General features: G+C 44.7%; 1 protein-coding gene across 1 annotated transcript in view; it reads left to right on the forward strand.

The window, feature by feature from the left end:
* Positions 1-22,834, forward strand: part of lzts2a (leucine zipper, putative tumor suppressor 2a) — a 179,309-nt gene that overhangs the window by 42,338 nt on the left and 114,137 nt on the right. Inside the window, exon 2 of the mRNA XM_048609087.1 lies at positions 13,280-13,370. The gene's annotated coding sequence lies outside the window, so the exon portion shown is untranslated. The remainder of the gene's footprint in view (positions 1-13,279; positions 13,371-22,834) is intronic.

Below are 22,834 nucleotides of genomic sequence, written 5' to 3' on the forward strand. Positions count from 1 at the left end.
TCCTGCTCCTCTGATGCTGCTTGGCCTGCTGTGTTCATCCAGCTCTACACCTTATTGTCTCATATCTCCATAGATGCTCCTTTCTGTCAGTCCCTTCATTTTGAAGCTATGTGCTGTCCAGTTTATCTGGAAGGGTCCTTTTGAGCAGTGAGCCAGTGCTGATGGCCTTGTCTTGTAGGCAGTGAACCGTCCAGGCAGTGCTCATGTTGTTTAGGGGTTCTGTTCTGGACTCTGTTTGCAAGTCGATTTTGTACGCAAGTCAGAACACAGTGCAGGACAATGGAAAGGAGTTTGTAAGTTTGGGAAACGTTCGTATGAGAGGTCTTTAAAATTACATCCTGATATGGGATCGCGTTTGTAATTACAATGTTCATAAGTCGGATGTTCATTAATCAGGCCCTCCCCCAAATTGGCTCCTTGTAGCTGAGACCAGCTGCAGTTAATAGTGGCTGAGAGAGAGACCCCAGTTACAACTCCCTCCCCATCCAGTAAAAACACCCCAGTATTACCCAACCTCAGCACGCTGCAGTATGGCAGACAAACCTCCATCTGTTTCAATCTCTTTTGGTTTGTTATGACTTGAGATGAGAAGAGAGCACTGTTTTTTCTCTTATAAAAAACAGAAGTTGCTGGAAAAGCTCAGCAGCATCTGTGAAGAGAAATCAGACTTAACGTTTTGGGTCCGGTGACCTTTCCTCGGAACTGTTTCTCTAGTCTAACTGTTCCACAATTCACAACCGAAAACATAAAAATATTTTACTTGATTCCCATAGGGTCAATCAAATGCTTTCTCTACAGTAGAACAGGAGATGATAAGAAATAGGAGAAGAGCTAGGCCATTCGGTCCCACAAACCTGTCCTGCCATTCTATATTCCTCTTTAAGCCGCTACTCAAAGTCTTCAACTCCTTGGTATTTCAAAATTCTATCCACCTCCTCTTTAAATACTCTGTGATCGAACCTCCACAAGTCTGGGCTGGAGAATTCCAGAGATGCATTACACTCTGAGAGAAAGGAATTCCATTGTATCTCAGTTTTAAATGAGTGTCCCATTATTCTCTTACAATGTCCCCTGGTTAGAGACTCCCCCACTAGTGGAAACATCTTCTCAGTATCTACCCCCTCCGAATATTGTATGTTTCAATAAGATCACCCTTCCTTCCTTCTAAACTCTAGAGAACAAGTACCTGACCTTTTAGCTGTTCTTGATCAGTTGACCCATTTATCCCAGGAATCAGTGTCGTGAATCTCTTTCGAACTGTCTCCAATGCCAGATCGAGGAGATAGGAAGGACAGCAGATGCTGGAAGCCAGAGTCAGTACATGTGGAGCTGGATAAACACAGCAGGTCAGACAGCATCAGAGGAGCAGGAGAGTCAATGTTTTGGGTCGAAACCTTTCATCAGGACTGGGGAGGGGGAGGGGACCCCAGAAGTAAGTGGAGGGGGGTGGGGCGGGGGGAAGGGTAGGTGGGATGGTGATAGTTGGATGCAGGTAAGGGGCTATTGTGGTTGGTCAGTGGGAAGGATGGAGCAGATAGGTGAGTGAAAGATGTGTAGGTTAGGACAGGTCAGGGAGGGCTGGACATGGGATAAGACTGGGGGTGGAGGGATTTTGAAGCTGGTGAAGTCAATATTCAGACCCTTGGGCTGTAAGCTCCCAGGGTGAAATATCAGGTGTTGATCCTCCAGTTTATGTTTGGGCTCACTCTGACAGTGGAGGAGGCCAAGGATGGACCTGTCACCAGGGGAGTGGGAGGGGGAATTAAAAGCCAGTATGTCTGTCCTTCAATATATGAGCCAAAACTGTGCACAGTACTCTAGGTTTACAATCAGCAGCACCCTGTACAGTGGTTACAAGATTTCCCCATTGTTGAACTCCAACCCCTGAGCAATAAAGGCCAATATTCCATTTGCCATTTTAGTTACTTGCTGCACCTGGATGCTAACTTCATGCCCAAGAGCACCCAGATCCCTCTGCGTTACACTCTCTTTTGGAGTCTCTTTCCATTTAAAAAAGTCTGCCTTTTGATTCTTCCTACCACAGTGTATGACCATACACTTTCCTACATTCAACCCCAGCCGGTAAGCTTTTGCCCACTCTCTCAACCTAACTATATTCCCCTTGCAGATTCCTTATGTCCTCATCACAATGTGCCTCTTCTCACCCATTTTTGTAGAGTCAGCAAATTTGGGTACATTGCACTCTGTCCCCTCCTCATCAATGTAGGTCGTAAATAATTAGGGACCTAAGACTGATCCATGTGGCACTCCACTAGTTATGCCTTTCCCACCTGAGAAAGACTTACTAATGCCGAATCTCCCGAATTAGTGTGTTAACTAATCTTCAATCCATGCTAATACATTGCACCCAATACTGTGATTTCTATCTTGTGCAATAACTTTTATACATTGCACCTGAATGCATTCTGTAAATATTAGACTTAGAATAAAAAGATTCATCAACCAGTTTTCTTTTAATAAAGATGAAATTATTGGATTTATTCTAAAGCAAAACTCACCCAGTGGAAGTCCAGAATTGGTTTGCACACACTAAGTGGAAAATGTACACACATTCCCACCATGGGTGTTTTCTTTTCTTAAAAGCTAAAGTGGATAAGCTGCCAAATGTTCTGACACCTGTTTATATGGTGGTCTTGCATGTGTGGTCAAATCCCTCATCATGATTAGGGATTGGACCTGTACTCGTTATAATTTAAATGAAGAGAGGTGACCTTTTTGAAACATACAGATTTCTTAGGGGATTTGACAGAGGATATCGGAAAGGCTGCTTTCCCTAATGGGAGAGTCTATGACCAAATGACGGAATCTCAGAATAATAGGTCGCCCATTAAAGACAGAGATGAGAAGGGATTTCTTCTCTGAGGGTAGTGAATCAGTGGAATTCTTTACCACAAAGAGCTGCCAAGGCTGATCCACTTAAGTATATTCAAGACTGAGAATTTTAATTAGTAAGGGAATTGAGGGTACTAGGAGAAAGACAGGAAAGCAGTGTTGAGGCTTATCTGATCAACCCATGAACTTGCTGAATGGCAGTACAGACAAGATGAGCAGAAGTAGGCCATTCAGCCCATAAGTCTTATGGTTAGACATGGTTAGACCCCCAGGGGTCTTGGCAGACACTGCTGGCTCAGGAAATGGCTCAATTCCTGCATCTTGGTGTTCCTTGCTGACTGGAGAGGGCTCAAAAATTTATACTTTTCATTTCCTTGTAATCTATTTCTGTCAAACACTTGCCTTTTTATTACATATAAATTAAAGTGCAAATTGCATGAGCTCCCAAGCTCCTCTGCTAATTTTAAACAAAGTGATAACCCATTAATTTTAAATATTGATCATCATTCACATGGCACTTTACAGAGAAAGGCTGATGATTGAAGTGGGTCATTTACAAGACTCATTTTTTCAAGGATGGTGTAATTGCAGGTCAAGCTTTTAACCTTCGTGTTCTTTCATTATAGCTCATTTTCCACAGCTCGTGCCATCTCTTACTGAAAGGTAATTAATAGCAGAATAAGCTTTGCATTGGATGCACAATGCCCTTCAGTGGTTTTATATATTAGACTTGAGGTGTGACTGTAGTGGCATTTTCATTTGAATGTCTAATGTATTTAAATAATGTCTCCCACTGGAATTCTTTCGAAAAGAAAGCAAATTGATAGATTGTGAAGTTCAGTTAAGTAGCTGAGAGAGAAAATTGTAGAGAGGTTCTAATAGAAATCAACCTTAAAAAAATTTACTTCAAGCCTTAATAACAGTGGCATAAAGCAAAACTGTATATCATCTTTCCTGACCTGGATGTCACAAAGCACTTTACACTTAATTAAGTATTTTTTGAAACATATTTTGAAAGTGGGAAAAGCAGCAATGAATTTGTGCGTAGCAAGCTCCCAAGCATCAATGTGAGAATGACCCAGATAAATTTTTTTTTTTCAGTTCATTTGTGGGCGTCATTGATGGGCCCAGTATTTATTGCCCATCCCTAGTTGCCCTTGAGAAGGTGGGGATGAGCTGCCTTCTTGAACCGCTGCAGTCCACATGCTGTGGGTTCACCTACAATGCCATTAGGGAGGGAATTCCAGGATTTTGACCCAGCGGTAGTGAAGGAACGGCGATATATTTCCAAGACAGTGTGGTGAGTGGCTTGGAGGGGAACTTGCAGGGGGTGGTGTTCCCACGTATCTGCTGCCCTTGTCCTTCTAGATGGAAGTGGTCGTGGATTTGGAAGGTGCTGCCTGAGGATCTTTGGTGAGTTTCTGCAGTGCAACACACTGCTGTTACTGAGTGTCGGTGGTGGAGGGAGTGGATGAATTGACTTTAGTGATGTTGTTTGAGGGATAATTTGTCTGCCACAGCATCAGAGAGATCTCACGTGATCCACCTTGAGATAGTACTCTGGGATCTTCTTTACCTACCTGAGAGAGTACAGTTGGAGCCTTGGTTTGACACATTTATCCAATGCAGAACTGAGGACATTTGGTAGAAGTCTCCCTGACCCTACACTCATCCCTGGAACATCTGGATAGCAAGGATACCTGCCTATATCAGGTTCCCACATGTTGATTACAGTTCTGCCTTCAACACCATAATTCCAAACTCATCACTAAACTCCGACACCTAGGTCCTGCCTCCTATCACTGTAACGTGATCCTCGACTTTCTGACCCATAGACAGAGGCGATAACACCTCCTTCACCATAATCCTCAACACCAGTACTCTACAAGGCTGCGTACTCAGCCCTCTGCTATACTCCTTACACACTCTCAGCTGTGTGGCCACATTCCACTTGAACTCCCTTTACAGATTAGCTGATGACACCACCATAGTGGGTCAGATCTCAAACAATGACAAGACAGAGTTCAGGATAGAGAGTGCTTAGCGGCATGGTGTAAACAGAACAATCTCTCCATCAAAGTCAGCAAAACCAACGAGCTGGTCATTGCTTTCGGGAAGCGGAGTGGAGGACACGCCCTTGTCTGTGTCAGTGGTGCTGAGGTAGAGTTGGTTGAGAGCGTTAGGTTCCTGGGGCTGACGATTACCAATAATCTGTCCTGATCCATCCACGTCTATACGACGGTCAAGAAAGCACAACAACATCTGTACTTCCTCAGGAGGCTAAGGAAATTCAGCATGTCCACAAAGACTTTTACCAGTTATGGATCACAACTTGGTTTGACAACTACTCTTCCCAAGACTACAAGAAACTACAGAGAATCGCGAACACAGCCTAGTCCATCACTCAAACCAGCCTCCCATCCATTGACTCCATCTACACGTCCCTCTGCCTCGGGCAGGGAACCAATACAAATAAAGACCCCTCTCATCCCAGTTATACTGTCTTCCAACCTCTTCCATTGGGCAGAACATATAAAAGTTTGAATATATGTAACAACAGATTCTGAAACAACTTCTTCCCCACTGTTATCAGACTTTTGAATAGACCTCTCAAATGTTAACGTTCTCTCTTTCTCTCTCTCTCTCTTTCTCTCTCTCTCTCTTTCTCTCTCTCTCTCTTTCTCTCTCTCTCTCTTTCTCTCTCTCTTTTTCTCTGTCTCTGAGGGTCCTGGATAGAATGAACGTGGAGAAGATATTTCGACTCGTAGGAGAGACTAGGGCCCAAGGTCACAACCTCAGACTGAAAGGACAACCCTTTAAAACTGAGATAAGGAGGAATCGATGGGCCAAATGGCCAATTCTGTCCCTATGTCTTATAAAAGATTTTTGGGAGACTTGACAGGGTAGATGTGGAGAGGTTGTTTCTCCTTGTGAGAGAGTCTAGGACCAGAAGGCATCATCTCAGAATAAGGGGTTGCCCATTGAAGACAGAGATGAGGAGGAATTTCTCCTCTCAGACGGTAATGAATCTGTGGAAGTCTTTACTGTAGAGGGCTGTTGAGGATGGGTCATTTGCATTATTCAAAGCTCAGGCAGATTTCTAATCACCGGGCAACTGAGGATAATGGAGATAGGAAGGAAAGTGGAGTTGAGGATTATTGGATCGGCCACGGTCTCGTTGAATGGTGGAGCAGAGTTGATGGGCTGAATGGCCTATTTCTGCTCCTGTCTTCTAAGAAATAGATGTGCTTTTCTACCAGTGACTTACAATGAGATAGTACTTGTTATTTTAACTCCAATGTATCTGTTTCCATTTCCACCTTTATTATCATTCATCCTTTTCTGTTGTCATCCCTATTTTAACCGAATACAGTTATCTTCTGGGTGTATGCGTTCTGGGCTGATTGCGATGTGCCCTGTGCCCCAGAGAGAGTGACCTTGCTGCAAGTTGCGAGCATATTGGCAGCTCCCCCTCAACATCAAACAGGGCTGATGGTCGGGGAAGCTGTTCCCCTGGTCACACACTGCAGCTCGCTTTTGGCCACCAGGTGGCAGTGACACCCACACTATCTTACGCTGAATCACCCCGAAAAATGTGTTGCAGGTAACCCACTGTGGCACAGCAGGATCCCACAGTGACCACCTAATCTGTGTCCCTTGTATCTTTGGTGCTGGGGATTTTGGAAGTGCAGGTTGGCGACATGAGGGCTACAGGGCACCCTCTGCACATCCTCAGACGGGACCCTTTCTCCTTTAGCCCACCTTGAGCAGACTGTGCGAGGGTCCGTTTGATGTCTCGAGTGGGGTAACGGGGTCAAAGCTGCAGCCCGAGAGGTCCCAATGTAGTGGCGGAGTAGCATGGCGTGACTGAGAGAGAGAGAGAGATCTCAGACCAATCGCTGAGTGAATGTTGTCAGTCTGTAAAGGCGAATGTACAAGAGCCAGAGTAACGATGCCTTTCTACCCTTGAAGTGGCCTTGTTTTGGAACTGCTGCTGGTTCTGGGGTGTATGAATATCCAAATGACCAATCCCCAAGGTCTGTACAGGCAGTCCCTAGGTTGTGAGCAGGTTTTCTGAAGAAGGGTCTAGACCCGAAACGTCAGCCTTCCTGCTCCTCTAATGCTGCTTGGCCTGCGGTGTTCATCCAGCTCTACACCTTGTTATCTCAGGTTCCCCTGTAGAGTCGGTTTGCAAGTTAATTTCTACACTAGGCAGAACATAGTGCAACAAAAGTAGCCGTATGTAAGTATGGGAAATGTTGGTATATCAGGTCTTTGCGATTACACCCCTGTATGGGATCACAAGCTGGGTTTTTGTAAATCAGGGCCCTGTGTAACCTCTTTGTCTTTAAAAACACCATGCTGTTCCAAACAAGGTTCTTTACCACCTCCGCTTCAAAAGGCCATAAACTTCTGAAGCAGCCACTGTAACTCCAAGCTGCACTCATTTTCATGTGGAGGTGACAGTGCCTTTAAAACCAGCTCCACCTCCATGCACATTCTCAGCTCTCAGCTTCAGTCGATATGTTTGCTGCATCAGAATCTCACTCTGGGTCTTGATCACCTTTTAATGAGCATTTGGAAAGCAGGCTGATAAAATCCCTTATGACAAATTGGTTAAATCAACACCAATTGCTGAAAATCTCTTTTTTAAAAAAAAAAGATCTTGAGGACATGTGCAAATGTTGCACTTTATCAGGGACTTCAGAATGTCTGATTGGAATTTAATTTTCCGAGAACTGATCGTGATGTTGGTGGATGCACAGTTCCTGATTAAAACCTGCCCACTAACCCACCACCACATTGAATTCGTTTCATTTCTATGTGCTTCTCTTTTAGACTCCCCAGTCACAAAATCACAGCATTGTGGTAGAGACCATTCAGCCCAGCATGTCTGTGCTGTTTGTCTAAATGTCAACAGTTCTTAGAATCCTAGATTGGTACAATGTTGGATGTGACCATTTGGCCTGTCATCAAAGGGTTGGGGGTGTATTTTGATTTCAGGAGGGATTTTGCTAATGACCCACGTGAGAGGCTAGTGGACAAAATTAAAGTGCACAGGGTTGGTGGTGATAGGGAGCTGGATAGCAGACAGGAAACACAGGGAAGGAATAAATGGATCTTTTTCTGGATGGCCGTTGGTGACTGGTTGGGTACCACAGGGAACAGTGCTTGGAACCCATCTATTTACAGTGTGTGTGTGTGTGTGCATGTATGTGTATATGATGGTGTGTGTGTGTGTGGGTGTGTGTGTGTGTGTGTATATTATAAAAAATGCAATAAACCTGAGACGAGGAGGAATTTCTTGTCTCAGAGAGCTGTGGGGGCAGAGTCCTTCTCTATATTTAAGGCTGAGATCAACAGATTCCTCGACTGATCAGGAATCTAAGATTGGGAAAAAGGGCAGGAAAGTGGACATGAGGAATGTCCGATCAGCCATGATCCTATTGAATGGAGGAGCAGACTTGAGGGGCTGAAAGGCCTACTCCTGTTCCTATTTCTTACAGTCTTCTGGTCTAATAATCTCCCACTGTGTCTCTCATTGTTTTCCCTGCATGGATTTATCCTTTTGGAATTTTCTATATAACCTGCCCTTTTCAGACTGAGAGTCCCAGGCTCCCTATGGAGGACAAAACAAAAATCTCACATCCCCTCTGGTGTTTTTTCCAAACACCTTAAATCCATATCTATTGATGACTGACCCACATACCCGTGAAAACAGTTTCTCAGTTGAAGGCTGGGGGCTGATCGAAAACATGCGTCCATAATAGTATAGAGAATATACCCCCTCTATAGAACTGAAGCTGTTCATTCTTGGGATCATTTGAGCAGATCTCAGTCAGTCCTTGTGGAACCATAATTTTAAATTGCATGTGTCAGAATTGCAGGACTGCAGGGCCTCCTGGAGTGTTAATGGAGGTTTGTTTATGTTGTGAGGATTTATGACAGGTGAGAGAAAACATTAGAGAATATTAGCTTGCTTTCGGATTGAGAATAATCAAGGACTGGCTTTAACTTCAAAAGACCCAGAAACTGCAAAGGCTTTAGACCGCTCAAAGGAAACCTGCCTGGTCAGATTCTCATCATCCTCTCCAAGAAAAAGGAAACTGTTTGGAGCAGTTAAGATAGTACGTGAAATAATTGCACAGAGGCTGGTATCCCAATCACAAAGTCACCCTTTATTCACAGCACACTGGCTGTAACCAGCCAGCTCAGAGTCACACCCTGAAGTGAGGAGGTTTTGAATCCCCTGATTGTGTATATTTTTTTTGCATCGCCTGTTTATCTTGGTTGGCCCGATCTCTCTGGCCCAGGTTAACAGCCCCAATCAAGGATCTCATAGCCAATAAGATCCACCTGGTTCCAATCACTGGATTGGAACCAAATTCATTGGATAAACATATGGATGATAATGGAATAGTTTAGGTTAGATGGGCTTCAGATTGGTTTCACAGGTCGGCGCAACATCGACGGCCGAAGGGCCTGTACTGCGCTGTAATGTTCTATGTTCTATGTTCTAATCACTTCAATTTGTTACCTCAGTGAAAGAGTTTAGTTTGTGAAACTTCCAGACCAGAGATGTTTGGTTAGAAATCTACATTAGTTATTCAAAGTTGTGAAAGTTTAAGAATAAGGATGAGGATTCATGGTAAAGATTTCACATTTCACGAGATAGGAACTGAGGAAAAGGCAGTGGATCAGAATACCTTATCGTTGCATTCAAAAAAAGCGGCTGTGTAGCTCTCGCTCATCCCATGAGAGAATTAACAAATCAACCTTACAGATATGATGATGATGGGAATTCTGAGTAATGGAAAGTGGGGGTGTAGGGGAATAGATAGAACTTTGTTCTGCTGAGTGCTCAAAGTCTTTCGAGCTGAGCTGTATTTGGAGAGGTTGGTTTGTTTTATTTTTATATCTTTTGCATAATGCAGTCTGGTTTATAATTAAATTTGCATTCTGGTGTACTCCTGATTATGAAAGACTGCCACGTTAAATTGAAAATCAAAACATGATCAATCAAGTCAGCTTTTATTCTGGGAACTGACGTGCTGAGTGATAATATCAGCTAGGGCTGTAACGCCGCCTTCAGAGATATCTGTACTCTGGGTTGGTTTTTTCTGATGTTTTGCCCAGTGACACATGGCTTGTGGTCATGTTGTAATTCAGGCACCCAGACACATGCTACAGATGTGAGTTCAAATCCCACCACTGCAACTGTTAAATGTATTTCATAAAATTGGGAATAAAATTCCAGTTTTATAATGATCGTAAGGTTTGAGTTGGCTAAATAGGCTGGGACTTCTTTCACTGGAGTGTAGGATGTTGAGAGATGACGTTGTAGAAGTTTATAAAATCATGAGGGGATATAGATAGGGTTAATGGTAGTTTTTTTCCCCCTAGGATGGGGGATTTCAAGACGAGGGGGCAAATTTTTAAGGTGAGAGGAGAGAGGTATAAAAAAGATATGGGGCAATTTCTTTTACACAGGATGGTTTGCGTGTGGAATGACCATGACGATGAAGTGGCGGATGTGGGTACAGCTATGTTTAAAAAGACACTTGGATAAATACATGAATGGGAAAGATTTGGAGGGATATGGGCCAGGAGCAGGCAGGTGGGACTAGTTTAGTTTGGGATTATGTTGGGCCTGAACTGGTTGGACCGAGAGGTCTGTTTCCATGCTGTATGACTCTATGACTATAAAACTAGATAAAAATCAAAAGAACTGTGGATGCTGGAAATCAGAAACAAAAACAGAAGTTGCTGGAAAAGCTCAGCAGGTCTGGCAGCATCTGTGGAGAGAAGTGAGAGTTAACTTTTTGAGTACAGTGACCCTTCCTTAGAACGTGTGTGTGTGTGTGTGTGTGTGTGTGTGTGTGTGTGTGTGTGTGTGTGTGTGTGTTTGTACATGTTTGACTTTGTGTGTGTTGATCATAAAACCACTCTGTTGATCAGCCATCTAGTTCACTAATGTCCTACCACGGAAATTGGCTATCCTTACTGTTCTGACTTACATATGATATTGATTCTGAGCTGCCCTCTGGAGTGACCATGCAAGCTACTTTGTTGGATAAAACTTCAAGATCCCACATGGGCTGCAGCGGCTCAAGAAGGCAGTTCACTGCCACCTTCTCCAGGGGCATCTGGGGACTGGCAATAAATGCTGGGTCCAGCCAGGGACTCCCATAACTCCCAAATAAATTATGAACTGCTGTTGAGCTAATTCTGTCAACTGAAGAGCCAACTCTTCTCTCATTTGGAGTATTGTGTCCAGTTCTTGGTGTCACATTGTAGGTAAGATATGAGAGAGAGCTGAAGCGATTTACCAGATGGTTCCAGGAGTCAGTGGTGAGGATAGATTGAAGACGTTGGGACTGTTCTCCTTGGAGATAAGAAGGCTGAGAGGAGATTTGATAAAGGTTTTCAAAACGATAAGCGAGCTGGACGGGGTAGACAGGGAGAAACTGTTCCCAGTTGTCACAGAAACAGAAATGAGAGGGCATAGATTTAATGCGATCTTCAAAAGTGGCAAGGGTGATGTGAGGAAAAATAACTTATCTACACAGTGGGTAGTTAGGGTATGGAATGCTCTGTCTGGAAATGTGGTTGGGGCAGGTTCAGTTAAGGCATTTAAGAGGAGCGCTGGCTGATTTTTTTGGGATAAAAATAACGTGTTAGGGTATGGGGGGGGGTTGGCACTAATTGGCAATGGGTAATGATGCTCATTTGAAGAGCTGGTGCTGGCACAGTGGGCCGAATGGATTCCGTCTGCTCTGTAACATGTCTGTGGTTCTGTAACTTGGTACAAATCGAGGTCGAAGCCGAGACTTTCCTTTTTTTTTAGAGCAAGGGGACCCTGGGATAGCACTGCTCCAACTGGGAGGTCCTTTAATGGAAGTTTCTGTTCTTGTTGAGCAGAGGGTGTCAGCACTGGGGAATGTGATGGGAACTCCTTGTGGATGAAGGCAGCTTTTTAAATTGAATATGAGCCACATATGCAGGATCAAAGCACCTTTAATTGAAGCATTAGGAAGAAAATTGGTGAAAGGCTTACGCTGGGAGTAGTTACGTTACATCACACCAGTCCCTCCCAAGGTGAAGTTGCAATTTCTCACGGTGGTTGGTATCTGTGTCTAGACCAATTACTTGTAATGATGTAACAGGCTGTGCAAACCTGCCTGTGATGTTTTGACTTTTCTTTGTACATTTAAGCCTTTGGTTATGAGCAGCTGATTGGAGTTGGAGATAACAAGGTGTAGGGCTGGATGAACACAGCAGGCCAAGCAGCATCAGAAGAGCAGAAAAGCTGACGTTTTGGGTCTGGACCCTTCTTCAGAAAAAAACCCGAAACATCACCTTTCCTGCTCCTCTGATGCTGCTTGACCTGCTGTGTTCATCCAGCTCTACACCTTGTTATCTCAGATTCTCCAGCATCGGCAGTTCCTACCATCTCGGGTTGGAGTTGGCGCAGTTTCTGATGGGGTTGGTGAGGTTGTGCGGATTTTGCCTCGCTTACAAAGATCTGGCCTCTCATTCCCACCCAAATCACTGGCAAAGGACAAGGAAGAGGCCATTAAGCCACCCTGTATGTGCTAGTTTTTTTGAAAGTCCTATCCAGAGAATCCCACACCCCTTCTCCTCTCCCACGCTCTCAGCCTACATTTTGATTTTCCTTTCGGGTTTTTTCCTTTCAGGAGGGTAGATTGAACTCGGAGGGACTATGGTGTAGGTTTACAGGAATGGTATCTGCATTTCGGGTGTTAAGTCATGAGGAGCGATTATATAAATTAGGTCTGTTTTCTTCAGAATTGAGAAGGTTAAAGGGCGATCTGATCGACGGTTTCAAGCTATTAACAGGAAAAGACAGGATAGATAGACTATTTTCACTGGTTGAGGATTCTAGAACTGGGGGCATAGTCTGAGAATTAGGGCCAGATCGTACAGGAGAGACGTTAGGAAGCACTTCCACACACAAAGGGTGGGAGAGGTTTGAAATTCTCTTCCACAAACAGCAGTGGATGCTCGATCAGTTGTTAATTTTATATCTGAGACCGATAGATTTTTGTTAAGCAAAGGTATTAAGGGATTATGGGCCAAAGGCGGGCTAGACTACAGATCAGCCATGATCTCATTGAATGGCGGAACAGGCTGGAGGGGCTGAATGGCCTGCACCTGTTCCTGTGTACCTATATCCAATTGTGTTTGCAATCTTAACCATCTTATTTTCGGCAGTTTGCGAAGTACGATTTGGCGGTAAAACTGTCTCTCTGGACTCAACTGGAGATTTTCAAAATGGGGCCCTGGGGTTTGGGATCAGCAATTGGAAACAACATGTGTTTAAAAACTCTACCTGCTGTAACCTGTTCATTAGCACAGCTCATTCTGACTGTCTTTTTATCTGTCTGTCTATCTGTCTTGCCAGGCTGGGTCTTCAGTATGTCATCTGGAAGGATTTGTTTTACAGAAAGGGTGGAGAAAATAACAGCTAAGTGACTGACCCCAAATGGGAACAGGTAAGGCCCACTGTCAGTTTGATTTTAACTATCTTGCCTTTGTTGGTATTAGTTCCCCAGTCATAAGCAACACCGTCAATTAAAAACTCAAGATGCAAACATTTAAATACTGCAGATGCTGAAACAAGAACAGAAATTGCTGGAGAAACTCAGCAGGTCTGGCAGCATCTGTGGAGAGAGAAAGCAGAGTTAACGTTTCAGTGACCCTTCTTCATAGAAACATAGAAAATAGGAGCATGAGTAGGCCACTTGGCCCTACAAGTCTATCCCACTAATCAGTACAGCCCATCACAACCTCCCCCCGCCGCCCTCCCCCATCCCGATCCCTTCAGCATCAGAAACCACATCCAGCACCTTCCTGACAACATTCAATGTTTTGGTCTCAACTGCCCTCTGTGGCAGAGAATTCCACATGCTCCCCCCACTCCCTGGGTGAAGACATTCCTCCTCCTGTTAATACAATGAATAATGAAGATATTCCACGTTCACAGGAGTCAGAATTCTGGTTCCAGCGAAGCTCAGTGCAAGCTGGAAGAACAGCACCTCATTTTCCACTTGGGGACCCTGCAGCCTTCAGGACTCGGTATCGAGTTCCAATATCTTTGGGGCCTGAACACCACTACCTTCCGTGTCCTTTACCCACCCCCACACCCCAGGTCCTGTCCTCCCATGGGTTATGATCAGCACAGCCAACCCATTTTCATGCACTCACTGTCCCCACTGTCACCTCTCTAACTGCTCTTTTTCCCTGGCTTATTACCAACAATCCCTGTGTCTAGCTAACTTTCGTCCCGCTCCCTCTGTCCCCCCCCCCCCCCCCTTCCCCCCCTCTCCCTCTCCCCCCCCCCCCCTCCCCCCCCCCCCATCGCTCGCTGTCTCTCCATCTATCCATTCATTCCCTTTACCCCTTCAGACCCCGTCATACCACCCACCCTTTCCTCACTACTGTCAGTTCTGAAGAAGGGTCACTGGACTCAACGTTAACTCTGTTCCTTTCTCTTCACAGATGCTGGCAGACCTGCTAAGTTTCTCCAGCAATTTCTGTTTTTTTGTTTGCTTCTGGTTCCTGTTGTCTCTTTATTCTGGTCCCTGTTGTGTTAGTTTGTCAGTGGTGTGACCTGGCATTGCGCAGGAGTGCCTAGGCCAGTTGTGGATTAAAATGGTTGTGTTCAAGAATGAGATTTTGCCCCATTCATTGAGTCAGAACGATGAGGAACTGAGAGAAGTTTTGGGAGATGTTTACAATTGAATTAAGTATTCAACAAGTGTATTAACTGCCTGGCCTCCCTTTTGCTCTTACACAGACTTCAAGGGATCTTTAATGAACCACTGTCATAACAGAGACAATACAAGCTTCTCTCAGCACTAATAGTAATGGAGGGGGAGACCAGCAGGGGGTCTCAAACCTTTGGAGAGTTGCCAACAATTCATCTATCCGCCTCCCCCTCTCTCCCTATTTATTTCAGAACCCCCTTCCCCCTCCCATTTCTGAAGAAGGGTCTAGGCCCGAAACTTCAGCCTTCCTGCTCCTCTGATGCTGCTTGGCCTGCTGTGTTCATCCAGCTCTACACCTTGTTATCTCAGATTCTCCAGCATCTGCAGTTCCTGCTATCTCTGAAACAATTTAACCTCTTCCACACCTTCCACATCTGAGCAGTAGCTGCCAGACCCTATTGAGACTTTATTGATAACTAGGGAAGGTTGCAATAGATAAAGTTTAACCATCTCTGAATAGGAAATACTCCAGCCACCACTGGAGATTTCTGACCCACACTGTACTCTCCCAAAACAGATTCCTCACGTGCAGTTCACCTCAAGGAGTTAGTGTCAGAGATTGGATACTTCTTCAAAGGAGAAGGGGCTGGACACGCTACCTAGAATACAGTCTTCCAGAAATCACTGAACTGATGGGAACTTCCACTCTCTTACCATAAAAATTGCACAAGGCAGAGTTATAAAGTCATACACCATAGAAACAGGCCCTTTTGGCCCATTGTGTCTATGCCGACCAAACTGCATTAATCCCCTTTACCTACGTAAAAACAGAAAGAACTGAGGATGCTGTAAATCAGGAACAAAAACAGAAGTTGCTGGAAAAGCTCAGCAGGTCTGGCAGCATCTGTGAAGGAAAAACAGAGTTAACGTTACAGGTTCCAGTGACCCTTCCTCAGATCTCTCTGAGCAAGGATCATCGGACCTGAAACATGAACTCTGTTTTTTCCTTCACAGATGCTGCCAGACCCGCTGAGCTTTTCCAGCAACTTTGTTTTTGTTTCCCCTTTACCTAACTTGGTCCACGGCCTACTGTGCCCTGGTATTTAAGTACTCATCCAGATGCTTCTTAAATGTTATGAGAGTTAAACTTTGTTGAGTGAAATGTGACAGAGCAGTTAAAGTCTACTGAGCTCAGAGTTACTGTTGACACACTTACCAAACTTGCAAGAGTAATTTCATATTTTGTTGAATGCCATTCTTTTTTCCCTATTGCAATGAGAAAATTTTTTAAAGAATGGTTGATTGCGATATTTTAGCTCATATCTCAATCCTGTTTCCAGTTTCTGTGTTCCTGAAATAGATAGGATTTGAGTGACTCTACCTGTGTACGGTACCTGTATGAGGTACACAGCATATAATTCACAAACATTACCGTGATATGTTTGGAGCTTTCTTCCTGGGGGCTGAAGTTTTGCTGATGTACCAGAAGGTGGTGCGAACAGGCCTGAGGAAATGTCCAGCCAGACTCTAGCATGGACGCTGTGGACAGATACTCTCAGAATGGCCTGCAGCCAGTGGGAGTGTACTGAGAGCTGGACACTAACCTGTACACACAAAGCTTCAAACGCAGCCAGTTTGGCAGCTAATCATTGTAGTCAAACTCTCCAGGTATGCTGTGACAGAAGAGATTTGAATCTAGGCCTCTGGGAAGGAGGGACACCACCAATGCATCACTAATTCTGTAGATTATTTACAAAACTGTATCTCTAATAATGCATACAGTTATCTCGAGCCTGACTTAACTGAGAGATTTACTTGCTTAAAATTTAATCGGAGCCTATAGGTTTCTGAATGCCTTGTACATTCTAACAGTTAATTCTGTTTAACTTACACAGTGGAATTGCACTGACGAAATATTGTACAGGTGCTTCCCTTTGCTAAAGATCTCAGATGACAAATGCATTGTTAGTTTTAGAAACAGATGTTTTTTTGGGATGTGGACATCGCTGATGAGCCTGATATTTGTTTCCTGTTCTAAGTATCTCTGCTGCTCTGTGAACCACTCTTGTCTGTGTTATGGTTTGTTGGAGCTGAATGGTCACAGAATCGTACAGAAGAGGCCCTTTGGCCCATCGAGTCTGCACTGACAAAACTACACTCAATTGACACTTGTCCCACTTTCATGCACTAGGCCCACAGCCTTGAATGTTATGACACTTCAAGGTTGTGAGGTTTCCTTTCTCAATTGCTCTCCTAGGCTGCGCATTTCAGACAGTCCACCCTTTTTAGGAAAAAAAGCTTTCCTTAAATTTCCCCACTAATCCTTTCACCTTTATAAGTGTGCCCCTTTGTGTTATTGACCCTTGGGCTAAGGGGGAAAAGCTGTTTTGTGTCCACCCTGTCCATGCCCTTCATAATTGTATCCACCTCATTGGGCTCCTTCAGAATGCAGCCAATAATCGATGTGGCTCACGTGGGACTGAAACTGCCCGCTTTCAGATTGGCTTGGGGTGTCAGAGTCTGTTCCTTTCTAATGTCCTTGGGGTCACTGACCTCTCAAGAGTTCAAATTTGTGAACTGCTATGATGTTCGTTAAGCTTTCATCAACAGGCTAGGCTAACCCTCATTGATTCCGACTCTGTAAATATAACCATTGCAGAACCGTAACCAGAAGGTAAATATGGTGAAGTTCGCGATATCCCACTGAATCAAGCCAGACTCTTTTGCTCTTCAGAGCACAGCTCATAGCGAGAGAAAACTCGAGCCATGATTTTACCATCTGCAGTTTTGGGGATGCTATCAGCAATGCCCTCCTGTGTTTTGACACTAGCACTGTGCTACAAAATCTGCTTCAATCATTGGTTATGTTAAACTAGTTCAGAATGCAGCACCCTTGGGAATTGAGCCCAGGGAGATTCCAGGTGTAACCGTGGAGTGTATTGGAGATTGAAAGTTTGCAAAGGATTCACTAAGACTCAGGCTTAGTTCCTTGTGGAGATTGTGAATAAGACAGCATCCCATTTGTTTGCACAGAACTATGAACAAAAGGACAAAGTTGGGCTGACATGACTTACAGGAAATTGTACCTGATTTGTTATTGCTGTGTTCTCTCTGTGTGGGGGGGAGAAAAATCCTATTGACCTTGTATAACTTCACCTGAGGGCAGAACAATATTAATTTGTCTTCTCAGCTTGGAACTGCAGGGCGACAGGGTTAGATATGGCGTAAATAATCTATAATGACAAAAATCAGTGGGAATTACCATAGTTAAGATCCATTCAGCTGCTTCTGCTAGGCCAGCATTTATTGCCCATCCACTCTAGGACTTTCTAATACTCAATAAGGTGTACTAAATGATCAGAGGTATAGATAGAATGGACAGCCAGAGACTTTTTCCTAGGGTGGAGGTAACTATTATGAGGGTGCATAGTTTTAAAGTGAGTGGAGGTAGGTATAGGGGAGACGTCACAGGTAGGTTCTTTACTCAGAGAGTGGTCGGGGCGTGGAATGCATTGCCGGAGAGGGTAGTGGAGTCGGCCTCATTAGGGGCATTTAAGCGGCTATTAGATAGGCATATGGATTCTAGTATAAGGTAGGGGTGGAGGTTGGATAGACCTTAGGGTTAGGGTAAAAGTTCGCCACAACATTGTGGGCCGAAGGGCCTGTACTGTGCTGTGCTGTTCTATTAGTGGGGGAGAGGCTCTGGGTTGATACAAGAATTGCCTGTTCCATCAGCTTGAATAAAGTTGGGTGCAATGATCACCCCATATGTTGGTGAACCCCCTGCCACATGTCCAGCTCAGTTACAAGTGACTTCAATTTACATCTTATTTTGAGCAGTGAAGGCAAGCGTGCTAAACGCCTTCTTAACCGCCCTGTCTACTTGTGACACAAATTTTCAAAGAATTATGTATCTGAACCCCTAGGTGTCTCTGTTCAACAATACCCAGGGCCCTACCATTAGCTGTGTAAGTCCTGCCCTTGTTTATTTAACCAAAATGCAATACCTGGCATTTATCTAAATTAAACTCCATCTGCCACTCCTCAGCCCATAGACTCAATTGCTCATTATCTCTCTGTCATCTTAGATAACCTCCTTCACTGTCCACTATACCACCGACTTTATCTACAAACTTATTAACTATGTCTCCTATATTCTCATCCAAATCATTCATATACTTGACAAACCAATGTGGACCCAGTACCGATCCCTGGAACACTGCTGGTCACAGGCCTCCAGTGCAAAAAACAACCTTCCACCACTACCACCCCCCTCCTACCGTTAAACCAATTTAGTATCCAATTGGCAAGTTCACCCTGAATCCCATGTGATCTAACTTTACTAATTAATCTACCATGCGGAACCTTGTCAAAAACTTTACTAAAGTCTGAGTAAATCGTGTCTATTGCCCTGCTCTTATCAATTCTTTTTGATTTCTTCCTCAAAAAAGTCAATCAAGTTTGTGAGGCACGATTTTCCACACACAAAACCGTGCTGTCTATCCCTAATCAATCCTTGCCTCTTCAAATGTATGTAAATCCTATCTTTCAAAGTCACCTCCAGCAACTTGCCCACCACTGACGTCAGACTCACAGCTCTGTAGTTTCCAGGCTTCTCCTTACAGCCTTTCTTAAATAAATCAGTCACCCTCCAGTCCTCTGGCACCTCACCCATGGTTATAGATGATACAAAGATTTTTGCAAGGAGCCCTGCAATTTCCTGCCTAACTTCCCACAATGTTCTGGGATACACTTGATCAGGTCCTGGAGATTTATCCACCTTTATATTTTCTAAGACCTCCAGCACCACCTCTTCTGTAATGTGAACTGTTTTCCAAACATCAATATTTATTTCCATGAGTCCCCTAGCCTCTATTTCTTTCTCCACAGTAAAAAAATGACGCAAAGTATTCACCTGGTATTCCTCCCATCTCCTGGGGTTCAACACAAAGACAAACACAAAGTTGACCTTTAAGGGGCCCTACTCTTTCTGGTTGCTCTTTTCGTAACTAAGGGGAACCAGGTGTGTGTGTGAAATTGCTCAAGTAAAAATTTCTTCGGTGCCTTGCTAATTATAAAAGTTAGCCAGCCAGCAGCTGGTCATTCCAATACTCTCAGCTATTGAGGTGGCTCAGTGGTTAGCACTGCTGCCTCACAGCGCCAGGGGCTCGGGTTTGATTGCAGCCTCAGGCGACTGTCTGTTTTGAGTTTGCATGTCCTCCCCGTTTGCTCCTGTTTCCTCCCACCGTCCCAAGATGTGCAGGCTAGGTGGATTAGCCATGGGAAACGCAAGTTACAGAGATTGGGTAGGTGGGTGGGATGCTCTTTGAAGGGTCGGTGTGGGCTGAATGGCCTGCTTCCAACTGAAGGGATTCTATGATTCATCGATGCTGCTGTGGTAATGCCAGTGCAGGGCACAATGGGCTGAATGGCTTCTTTCAGTATGGTAGTAATCTGTGATTGCTTCCCTGTTCAGACCTACATAATGACAATAATGTGACTGCACTCTTAACTGCCCTCTGGGCAATTAGGGATGAGCAATAAATGCTGACCCAGCCAGTGACATCCTCATCCTGTTAATGAATAATAAAACTGAGTTCTGATGGAGGAGACTTTGCTGTTAAGTGTTTCAATTTTAGCGGGCTTTATTTATCATTCCTCTTCCCTCGCTTCTGTGTGTGGCTTCAGAAAAGCTGATATATTGTACAGTGCTGAGATCAGGGTGTTTGAGAGATGCCATAGAGCTGTTCAGGGAATCTAGCTACTTGTCTCCCCAGATACAATCACACAGTGAAGGAGAGGCCCTCAGCCTATGGTGTCTATATTGTCAATGTCGCAGGGGAGCTGGAAGATAACATGGTCAAGGCTTGGGTTTAAATTCCACCCCCTAATGCTACCATTGGCCTTCTCTCGGTTTTATCTAATTTCGAGTGATACTTAATGAATCACAATGTGGAAGCAGGCCATTCGGCCCCTTGAGTCCACACCGACCCTCTGAAGAGCATCCCACCCAGACCCAACTCCCTAACCCTGTCTCTGTAACCCTGCATTTCCCTTGACGAATCCGCCCTAACCTGCACATCTTTGGACTGTGGGAGGAAACCGGAGCACCCGGAGGAAACCCACGCAGACACGGGGAGAATGTGCAAACTCCACACAGACAGTCACCCGAGGGTGGAATCGAACTTGCGTCCCTGGCGCTGTGAGGCAGCAGTGCTAACCACCGTGCCGCTCCTAATGATTGCTCAATCCTCTGCCCCCTGGAGTATTTCTTTGCGTTGCCTGCTAGTGAACTGCAAAGAAAATTAAACACTAAAAGCCAGAAATAAAATGCTGTAGTGACTCAATTTGAATAAGTAGGACAATTGGCCCCAAAATGGCTTTATGGTGGGAGAGGCTAGACCGGTTGTGGGGCTGGTATCCCATCACCAAGTCACATGTGGAGAGTCCCTGACACCGACCCAGCTCCCTCAGAGCCAGCTCTCGGAGTGAACAGAACCTCTGACACTCCTGTTTTTGTATCTGTCAGCCAAGGCTCCCTGATTGGGGCTGTTAATCTGGTCTAATCAGGGAAGTCATATTCTAGGAGATCTATCAGCCTGACCTTGTTACAATTACTACACGTTACTGTTTGCGTTCCCATATTTGAATGCTGACTGCTTAAAGCTGTCGGTGCTGAGCTCACCAATACTGGGGATGAATGGAGCGAATACCTTGGGTTACACTGTGTGCAGTGGCTGTAATCTGGTTCAGGATAACCCTGGGCTTGACTTCATTGGTCAGTGCATTGAATATAGGAGTTGGGACGTAGAGTTACAATTGTACAGGACATTGGTGAGGCCACTTTTTGGAGTTCTGTCAGCCTGCTAGAGGAAAGATATTGTTCAATTGGAAAGAGTACAGGAGCAAATTTACCAGGATATTACCGGGAGTGGAGGGTCTGAGTTATAAGGAGAGTCTGGATAGGCTGAGACGTTTTTCCCTGGAGCCTAGGAGTTTGAGGGTTGACCTTATAGAGGTTTGCAGTATCATGAGGGGCATAGATAAGGTGAAAAGCCAAAATCTTTTCCCCAGGGTAGGGCAGTCCAAAACTAAAGGGGCATAGGTTTAAGGTGAGAAGGGAAGGATTTAAAAGGGACCTAAGGGGCAACTTTTTCATGTAGAGGATGGTGTGTGTATGGAATGAGCTGCCAGAAGAAGTGGTAGATGTAGGTGCATTATAACATTTAAAAGACATTTGGACAGGTACATGAATAGGAAAGGTTTGGGGGGATATGGGACAAACGCAGGCAAATGGAGCTAGTTGAGTTTGGGAAACTTGGTCGGCATGGACGGGTTTGGTGTGAAGGGTCTGTTTCCGTGCTGCGTGACTCTTTGGCTCTGAAAGGCATAACACAAGACTTGCCTAGAGTCCCTCAGAGGCTGGAATTCCTACCTGTGAACCACAGTGAGTTTATTTCTGGGACTGCACTCGAGTGATCACTGAGAGGCAGCGGGAGGTCTCAGTGTGATGCAAAAACCAGCAGAAAACATCAAGAGATAACAAGGTGCAGAGCTGGATGAACACAGCAGGCCAAGCAGCATCAGCTCTTCTGATGCTGCATGGCCTGCTGTGTTCATCCAGCTGTGCACCTTGTTATCTCAGATTCTCCAGCATCTGCAGTTCCTGCTATCTCAGAAAACACCAAGAGCTGCTCACCTTTGAAGTGTTGAAATCTATTGTAGGTCCCCAGAGACATCTTGGAATATTCTCCTTTTGTTTTGTGCTCAAATACGCTTTTCTTTCAACTGGTGGAAAAATGCGGCCTGGTGTCCAACAATTTATTGTCTTGATTGCATGTTATTAGGTTAACCACAAAAGGAATTACCTTCTGGGGGCAGAGAGAGTGAGCGAGCAAGATCCTGTTAATGGGAAGTGAAACCAGATCCCAAGGTACACATCAAAGGCCATTCTGAGTGAATTCCTCTCTCTCTGTCTTCAGAGGAAATGGTTTTGTTTTGATTCTGTTCAGCAGGTGCTGGGTAATATGACGATTAGTGGGGGCAGGGGGCAATACAGCTAGGACTTGAGTCTCTACACCTCCAACGCCAGTCTCCAACAACTTCAAATACACCTTTTAAAAGAAAACCCACCTCACTACATTTCTCAGGTCAGAATTTTGACTTGTTCTGACCCGGGTTGATGGGAATGGAAATGAAAAGTCTTTATTTTTTAAAAAAAATGCTCCGGACCAAATAGTTTTACAGAC

The sequence above is a fragment of the Rhincodon typus genome, chromosome 20 (assembly GCF_021869965.1).
Source record: "Rhincodon typus isolate 14 chromosome 20, sRhiTyp1.1, whole genome shotgun sequence".
Lineage (NCBI taxonomy): Eukaryota > Metazoa > Chordata > Chondrichthyes > Orectolobiformes > Rhincodontidae > Rhincodon > Rhincodon typus.